At 52.2% G+C, this 9,480-nt stretch overlaps 1 long non-coding RNA gene across 1 annotated transcript; it reads left to right on the top strand.

The window, feature by feature from the left end:
• The first annotated feature begins 444 nt into the window (after positions 1-444).
• LOC119059091 (uncharacterized) lies at positions 445-5,593 on the top strand. The gene is made up of 3 exons (XR_005084365.2): positions 445-559; positions 1,459-1,700; positions 2,703-5,593. It is a non-coding gene; the product is annotated as an uncharacterized LOC119059091 (long non-coding RNA).
• The last annotated feature ends 3,887 nt before the right edge of the window (positions 5,594-9,480 follow it).

Raw genomic sequence — 9,480 nt, 5'->3', positions numbered from 1 at the left:
TCCAGCAGAATCCCCTACACCCCCCACCCCTGTGTTGCTGCGGTGGTTCATTAAGTGTCTGTCACTCACAGAAACCAGAGGCTGATATCGGATGACCGGCCGGGTCCGTTCGCTCAGTCCTTTTCCGAAAGGCCCCTCTGGGCTGGTTTTCTTGGCTCCCAGAGACATCAGTGCTCCTCCAACTGCCTGTCTAATCTGGGCCACTGAGGGTCATTGCACTGAGGCTGGTGACCAGCTGTTCTCCATCTCCTGGGGACAAACAGGGAGCTCAGGCTGCAGCGAGGAGCCAAGTCAGAGAGGGGCCAGTGGGAACCGGCCTGCCGGGTTGTTGGGCTGCGTTGAGAGTGCCGGCCCTGGAGATCTTCCACAAACAGGATAGGGTTTCATCTCTCTGGAATGTGTCAGGGCAGCAGGGCCTACCCTTCCCTCCCTGCCCAGATGAAACGCATCCTCCGTGAAGATCTGGGCCCCATTTCCCAGCTCCCCAGAGCTCCGGGAGCACGCAGAACACCAAGCACCCCTCAAAGCCTCGTCATCCTTGAACCATAGCTTTCTCCAGGTATGTGTTTCTTTAGCTCCCTGGAAGGTGCGAGGACCACATCCCACTCATATCTATGTGTCATAGCCCTGGCCGCTTATTAAGCATCTCTTGAGGCTTTATTGCAGTTTTAGGGGGCTGCTACTCAGAGCCAAGCAGAGAGGATGAGTCCCAGGACTGGCAGGTTTGGAAGAAGCTGTTAAAGGCCTGGAGTTTGGGGTGCTATTTAAGGAAAGGGGCTCCAGTGGGGCAGGGTAGTGGGGCTCAGAACTGCCAACAGCCAGAGAGCACAGCGGCCTGGGGAGAAAAGACGGGGTAGAGAGAGAGGTGCTGGGACAAGGAAGAACCATCTCGGAAGCCCCCCACGTGGATCAGACCAGGCAGGCCTCCGCTGGATGTGAGAGGGTGCGGGGGAAGCAGGAAGGGGTTGTGGCTTTGAAAAAGATGGGGACTTGGGTGGGTGGAACCAAAGGATGAGCACCGAGGCCAGGGGGGGCGTGGGGGAGACGAGGCATTCAAAACGCCACAGACGGACCCCAGGGTTTACTGGGCATGTGGCCAGGCCCTGCGTCCCTCAGAGAAATCGAGTTCTGGGGTGGGCAGGGAGTAAAGAATAATCAGCCATGACAATCCTCTGTTTGTGTGGTGCTTTGTAGTTTACAAAGGGCTTTCTCATCTATTAGCTCATGAACTGGGTGAGGATTGAGGAATTTCAGCTGCCTCCACCCCATATATTCTCAGGAGGGCCTTAACCTTGACCCTCTCATCTCCCCCCTCCCTGCTTCCGGGACTGAGGACATATTGGGCTACGCTCTCATATGCAACTTTGTAGCAGGGTGGCAGGAGGGGATATGGCTCTGGAAGGGTGCTTTCCCCAGCAGCCCCTTTATCGCTTAATTGTGCCTCTGTCTCCTTCCCAGAGATGTGTCCCCACACCCGGTTGACCTGGGTTCCCTGGAAGGCAAGGAAGGTAGAACCCATCTTCGTGTGTCTCCCAGAGGGGAGAAGCTCTGGGCTAAGAGGGGGAGCAGAACTCCTGGACTTGCTGACATCTCGGTAACTCCTGCTGCTTTCCTTACCCATCTTACTGAGCAGGTCCACCCATGGCTTTCCATCTTGCTCTGCCAGTGCTCCGCGGGTCTGCCGGCCATGTGAGGCAAAGGTCAGTACCTGTCTCCCACACTGACTCAGGCCTAGCCTCCTTCTTGCCAAATGGCACAGATGGCGGCCCCAATCCTGGCCTGGATAAACACCCCACATTTCCCCATAAGCACACGGGTCTTTCCAACTTGAGGATTCTAGCTTTTGGACACTAAGCCAACACTTGCAGCCTGCCCTAGAGTAGTCGGGAAAGTAACAGAGTCAGCAGAAAGGTATGCAGAAGCCCAGAAGATAAATAAATGTCATTGACAAGAAAACTGGGGCATGTACTGAAGAACAAGAATGCTGGCCACAGGGGAAGACAGCTCCTCGTGTAGAGATGGGGGGAGGTGAGCCAGCGGGGAACACTGCACTTCGCGTGTAGGGCGAGGAAGAGGGAAGTCTCCCGGGCACCAATGCGCAGGTCACATCTGGCTACTATAAGGCACAGATGAGTTTGATATATGTGACCTTGAACTAGTAAGACTGACACACAAGGACATGGACATGCTTCTTATAACCAGTGGACTTCACTAGAATGTTTCGGTTAGGGTATATAAGTATGAATTAGATGTTCCATCTATTAAGAAATGATATGACAACCCAGCTCTACGAGACATTGTCCTTTAAGAGTTGCAAAAGAAGGCCTGGGGAGCTGTGAGTGCAACAACCAAGCAGAGTAAAGAATCTGGGAAGGCCTGTGTTGTACAGGAAATGTGGCGAAGGGTCCATACAGTCTATGGACACTTTAATGTCATCTGCTAGAATTATTTTCCCAGTGAGAGTCAGTGAGGAAATTTAAAAAAAAAAAACATGCTCATATTACTAGGACACACCTAGTGTACAAAAACGAAGTCAGGGTGTGTGTGGCTATGCTGTGGCAGCTACCACAAAATCTTGGAGGCTCATGATAACAAAGGTTATTTGTCATTTGTGCCACATGTCTGTCATGTGTTGGCTGTCAGCCTCTTCAGTGGTTTTTGCTCTTGGGCTGATGGAGGGACGTTGGAACTTTTTGATACAGGACACTGATGGTTTTCCTAGCTGAAGCAAAAGAGACTAACATGCTGATCACTCACTGACCCTTGGAACTCTGTCTGGGAGGGACACCTGCCACTTCTGCTCACTTTTCATCGGCCAAGGCAAGTCATATGGCCAAGCCCAATCCCCCCTACCGGAGGAAGTAAAGTCCTCCTCTACCAAATCACAATCAACCCTACCACACAGAGGTCCCTAGAGTAAGTTCTGCGTTAGGCCATACTGGGGTCCAGCCGCAGCCCTCGGGAGAGGGAGCGACCTCAGAATCCGGCTGAGGACAACCGTCGAGGGGGAGTTACAAACGAGTCCCTGGAGCATAAGTTCCACAGGGACAGTTCTTGGTCTGTTTTGTTTGCTGGTGTATCCTAAGGGCCAAGACAGGCTCTTCAACACATATGTGTTGCTGAATGGATTATAAATGGGTTTAAGATGCACCCTGACCATTCCTGTCTCAGCCAAGGGGGATCTGGGTTCCACCCTCTGGTGTGTTTGAATGAGAAGACAGGCACACTCAGAGAACCCATAGCTCTCTGATGGAAGCAGATGAGTTGGGACTTTACCTTCCACTTTGGGATGCTGTGTTTTTAGCTTGTTTTGGTCTATCCCAGGAGTCAGGAAATTTTTTTTTTGGTAAAGAGCAGATATTAAATATTTTTGGCTTTGTAGGCCATATTGTACATTCTCTGTTGCAAGCACTCAAGTCTGTTGTAATGCAAAAGCAGCCATAAACAGTGTGTAAATCTTCCAAGTCTGGTTATGTTCCAATAAAACTTTATTTACAAAGACAGGCAGTGGGCTGGATTTGGCCAGTGGGTGGTAGTTGGCCTGTCCCTAGTCTAGCCACAGGAATGGGTTCTCAAGCTCTTGCTTTCTCCAGTATTACTTTCAGGGCCATGGTAGGGTCATACACTTATCACTTGACTTTCTTCTCCATAAAATGAAGGGCCACAATATTGTAGTTCTGAGACCTCTTGTCAACTGCTTTGAGTGTTTAAGGCTTTGGTTTATTTTTGTCCAGCGATTGTGTTAACCCCTAAATGTCCCTGACCTGCCCAGGGTTTAGGTCTCACAGTGCTATTGTAAATCCCAGGTGCTCTGCCCCACCGGTACGCTCATCTGTCTTGCGTTTGGGTCATGAGCTCAGTCACTGTTTGACTTCTCCAAGGACCCCCGTGACTCCTGTGAGGGGAAGACAAGGGCCTGTGGTTGGTGAAGGGGGAGGAGCCCGCCTCTCCCCTCACAGTTCAGTTGGTCTGAGAAGTATAGCATCTATTTTCTTAGGGATGTGGCTCAGATATTTTCATTTCATGGAACCCGATACCTCAGACTCACAGATTTTTTTCCAGGCTGGAATGCCTCTGGTATAATATGACAGTCTGGAGAGGATTAGCCAGCCACCCCCTCTTTCTGGGTCAGTACCAGGCTTGTGCAATTAGAAGTCCAAGGAAGAGACAGGCAGACAGTCAGACTCACCCTTGCCAACAACCCTCCCCCGCAGCCTTCTAGTTCGTTGTATGGAGTTTTAGAGCAGGAAGAGACCTTGTACCTAGTGAACTCTTGTCCATCTGATTCCATTTGGATGCTTGAACATCGCGAGGACCCAAAGGCAACTCTCTTGCCCTGCGTGCCAAAGCCAGAGCTTTACCCCATGGGCACTCCACACCCTTCAGCTAATTTCCAGACTGCTGTCCACCACTCCTCCCCATCTCCTCCAGCAAGATAAACACATCTGCCACCCCATCCTGAGGGAACTGGGAGGGGAGGAAGGAGGGAGGAGGGAGCCTCCCAGTGTAGACAATCAGAGACACGGCCTTGACTTTGGGCTGTGAAGAGACAACTGCCTCCCTTCTCCAGCTGGCGGAGCAGGGACCCCAGGGAGCTCAAGCTGTGGGGGAGGAGAAATTGGCCAGGGAGAAAAGATAAAGGAGAAAAGGGGAGGAGTCTGGCTAGCTCCCACCTCCTGGCTGAGGGTCCAGCCAAGTGGCTGAGCAAGAGAAAGAGAACTGATAGCAGATAAGGGTGCTTGCTTTCCTGTGGCCTTGTTTACGCAAACTTGGGTTCCTGCCACTGGTCCATGCGGGTGGGAGCGGAGCAGGGGAGCTATGTGGGTGGGGGACGGTGTGAGGTTCCTGGGCTGAGGCTTGCTTTCAGCTGGCCAAGGCCTGGGTGGCTTACATATTTCCCCCTCACCCCCCTACCCTCCAGACTTCCTGCAGGAAGCCAGCTAGGCAATGGCTTTAGCTGGACTACAAGGCTTTCCACACTTGGAATGAGTATTTTCACTAAAGAAGCAGCGGACATGGCATCTCTGCCTTTCCTCTGGCCTCCCGGGTCTCTGGGAGCCTGGGAAAGGATTTCCAGCCATACGGAGGTTTATGGTAACACACTTAATTAAGCACTGCATTTTCTGCATTGCGTGACTCAGCCTCCTTGAAAGAAACTGAGTCTGAACTGTGCTAAATCTGAGGAGCTGGAAATGATGGAAGAGCCACTGGTAGGTGCCAGTGCTATGCTAGGGAACAGGGACAGAGTAATGAACAAAACAGACACAGTCCATGTCCTCATGGAGATGAAAAGCAACGAACTGATTATAGGAGTCATGGGCCAAAGCAGGATATGCTGCAGAAGCTTATGGCAGGGACCTAACCTTCCTGATGTCGGGGAAGACCTCTAAAGGGTAAGCAGGACTGTCTATCTCCCAGGAGTGTCCAAACTTTTGGCAGCTCTGGGCCACACTGGAAGAAGAAGAGTTGTCTTGGGTCACACATTAAATGCACTGTGACACAAAATCACAAAATAAATCTCATTATGTTTTAAGCAAATTTACGGTTTTGTGTTGGGTCGCATTCACGGCCATCCTGGGCTGCAGGCGGGCTGCGGGATGCAGGTTGGATGCCCCCGGGACTCTAGACATTCAAGAGGGGCCAGAGGAAGGACATCTCAGGCAGATAAAATACTGCAGATGAAAGCACTGAAGAAGTAAAAGGAAGTGGGCTATTCAAAAGAGAAAGAAAATAGTGGTGTTTCATGAGACCCAGAGGGGGAAGAAGCGGCAGGGAGAAATGGGGCTGCAGAGGGCAGGCAGGGGCTGGATCTTGGGGGCAGAGAGAAGGAAGAAGGGGGACCTGGAGGGAGGAAAAGAGTGGGAGCTCTGGTGGCCTGGTTGGAACTGGAGGTGGGAGGACTCCTGGAGACTGTCCTCTACAGGGAAATGGGGATCACTGTCATTGCCAAGATATTCTTAGAAGGTAATTGCTGGAGCCAGAGGTCCCTTCAGTGCTACCTGGTTGCCTTCCAGAGTCAGTGCCAGCAAGTGCTAATGGGCTTGGGACTCCTTCCTGTGGGTGTTCCTGCTGGCCCCGGGCCTAATCTGGGACAGGCACGTGTCTGGTCCCTCAGCCCAGTCTTGGATGGTTTGAGATGACACCAGACCGGCGATGTGGTGCTGGGTGGTCAGCATCCCTGAAGCACGATGGGTAGCATCCAGACTGAAGCTCAGCTGGGGAGGGCCTCTGTCCTCTGAAGCAGTCTGCATCTGCCCGCCATTCGCATCTTGCCCTCTACGATGGCAGTTAGAAGGATCCAGAACATCTTGCTGATGGACAGCTCAACCCTTCCAGGTGTGTAGTCACCCCCAGGACCCCCACAGCAAGTCATTCATCTGTCCCCCACTCATCCTTCCTTTCCTTTCCTCCCTTCCAGCCAATGGTTACTGCGTGTTTTTGACTCTGTGGCACTTGCAATTAGTAGGTACCTTCACTGGTTCATGCTCCATCTTTGGTCCTGGAAGTCCCAGAGCTGTTAATATAAAGTTGAATGGGTCAGAGTCAGTGTCAGGCTCCAATATCAGACTCTTGGGGTTCAAATTTCCTAACTATCTCAGTGACCTGGGGGAAATCACTTTTGCACCTCAGTTGCCTCATCTTGAAAACAGGGAATTTTTACCTATTGCACAGGCTGTTGGTGTACTAAACGACAGCATCCCTGTAGAAGGCTTTGTGCATAGTCGGTGGTCAGAGAGCATTAGTCGCTAGTGTTTATACACATCAGCCACTCACTTCGCAAATACAAAATTGTTAGGAAGAAACATTTTTTGATGTTTTCTACTGAGAAGGTAAAACAACACTATTATATTAAAGATCTCTACCTAACAGCAACTGTTTTTACTTTTTACATCCACTTCCAGTATTTATCGTGAGATCATAAAAATATCCTGCAGTCCATGGAGGTTCATGCTCTTTTCTTTGCATGTGCTCCAGGCACCTGCTATATATAGACTCAGGAAATGACTCCTGGATGTGGTCTGCCCTCGCCCCAGCCCCAAGGTGAGAGCCCTGGATGTGTATTCCTGTTCCTTCCCTTCTGTCTGGTGTGATTACGGGTATGTTTCTTAGCATCTCAGAACCTGTTTCACCCCGTCTGTTAAATGGAGATAATAATACCTTCTGTGGGTTATGGGAAGTAGTGCGATCATGGGCAGAGTGCCCAGCACGTAACAGAGGATTAGTAAACGCTCATTCTCTGCCCCTCCCTCTGATTTAGCATGGGGTTCAAAAAATGAGAGGTGCCCAGGGGCTGTTGTTTTCAGGCGGGCCCAAACCCTCCGCCAGCCTTCCCACAGGAAGGCTGACCTGCCTGAGACAGTGGGGGCTCTGCTCTGCCTTGAAGACCAGGGGTCAAGGAGACTGACACCTGTACAGGAAAAGACAGGGCTGCGCCAGCTTCTCCAGGGCTGCCCCGTCAGCTGGCCCGTTGCAGTGGGGGGGCGGGGAAGCTGGGACTGGCAGAAGGCAAGGGGAACCCTTTCCCGAGAGCCCTGGATGGGGCTCCACTGTCTGTGGTCAGGGTGGGCTGACAGCTGTTGGGGAGGGAACTGCGGGGCCTGTGGGTAGGTGGGCTGAGAGTGCAGAGTCCGGAGGGAGCTGATGGAATGAGCAAGGTACAACAAGACCGAAGCTTCCTCGACAAAGAGGGGGTGCGCATGAAATCAGGCTGGTGGGAGCAGCCTGGCCGAGGGACCCTGATCCCCCTCCAGTCCTTCCACAAGGGGCCTTTCTCAAAGGCCGGGAGAGCATTACGTTAATGATGAGTAATTGCTTAAGGTAGTAGGCCACTTTACAAGGCCCAGCCTTCTTTCCCCTCCATTTTCTAGTTTCAGATCTCACAGAGAGGCAGAAAGGGAGATAGTATTCCTGTTCGACTAATTAGAAAACTGGGGCTCCAAGGGGCTAAGAAACTGGAGCTGGGCCCCTCACACCTGAAGGAGGAGTAGGAATTCTCCCAGCAGCTAGCGAGTTGTCACTCAGATAATTTAGAGCTTTCTTAATTAAAATTAAAAAAAAAATGAAAGTGTCAGCCAGCCCTATTCTTCTTCAGCGTCTTTGGCTCTTTTCTGACTGGGGGGACCCAGTCCCTGCCTGGAGCAGCTAGCTCTCTGGGGAGCAGAGAGGCACAGCGTCCCCTGGGGGGGCGGGGATTTATGACAGGAGGGTTTTCAGAGCCGCCTGTTAATAGGTGACTAATTGAGGTTACAAAATCCCACCGTCTGGGCATCAGCTGTCAGTGGTAGGATTAGGGGGCTCTGGTCCAGTTAATTTGTATCTAAGAGCTCACACCAACAAACAGTGTGAACTGGGGCCTTGGAAAGCCCCACCTTACCTCCCTGGGCCTCAGTTTTTTTGATCTGTAAATGGATGAATCGTATCCTCCACACACCCCCATCCACCACGCCTACTACTTTAATTTGACTTTCCGTGTGCAGGTTGGTGGAACAAACATTTCTTGCATTCCTGGAAACCAGTCTGGCTCTGCTGTTACCGAATGGTGGCCCTGGACCTACCACTTAGCCTTTGCGAGCCATGGTTTCCTCATGTGTAAGATGTAGGGGTTGGAGGGCTCTTGGGTTTTTTCCCCCCAGCACTGAGGTTATCTGCAGAAACCACATACCAGGTGTGGGCCTGGAAGGCTGGGAGGAAAGTGAGGCCTCCGGGCTGGTCCAGGTGGTTCTGAATGAGGGCCTGGGCAGATGAGCAGGGCGTCCCAGCAGGCAGGGGGAGGAGTCAGGGAACAGCACCTGGAAAGGCAGAGTTAGGAGTTGGGGCTGGTGAAGAGGGAATCAGGGCACCTTCTCAGGACTGACCCATCCTAATGGGCCACCTTAAAAGTGGATCCAGGGTCCAGGTCCAGCCTGGGAAACCCCCCAGGAGGCTGGAGTCAGCTAAGAGACCCTGCTCACAGAGACAGGCTTTCTGTGCCCGGCCAGCTCTCTGCTGAGCAGATCTGTCTGAGGCGAGAGAAGAGGAGAGAAGTATCTAATCTAGCCCTTGCCCTGGAGCACAGCTGGGCTGCTGTGGGCTTAAAACCCAGCTCTCTGGGCAAACAGCATCTTTGCTAGCAGGTTTGGATCTTAGCACGGAGAAGAGGCGGAGTCTGTGGGTGGCCAGTTGGGTCCAGAGCAGCGCTGCTTAGGGCAGGGCAGTTGGGCGGGGTGGGGGGATGCGGGGGACAGACAGGCCTGCAGATAGTGGCCCAACTGTGTTCACTCTGGCTCTCTGGCCTTTCTTTAAGCAGGTGTCCTGGAACTACCTCTGGTCCAGCTACTTTGAGAGACCTAGAAACTTATTCGTTATTTCTTAGACCAGGGGGAGACCTGTGGGAGTGGGGGATCTTGTCACAATGGCTTCCCGGCAGATCATGGGACCTGAATTTGAGATCTTGCAAGTCACTTCTGGCCAACCCAGTCACCTCCCCTTTGGCCAGACTGC

This window comes from Artibeus jamaicensis, unplaced genomic scaffold (genome assembly GCF_021234435.1).
Source record: "Artibeus jamaicensis isolate MK-2021 breed Jamaican fruit bat unplaced genomic scaffold, CSHL_Jam_final contig_851, whole genome shotgun sequence".
Lineage (NCBI taxonomy): Eukaryota > Metazoa > Chordata > Mammalia > Chiroptera > Phyllostomidae > Artibeus > Artibeus jamaicensis.
The sequence above is the reverse complement of the archived record's forward strand: the minus strand, read 5'-3'. Positions and strand labels throughout refer to the sequence as shown.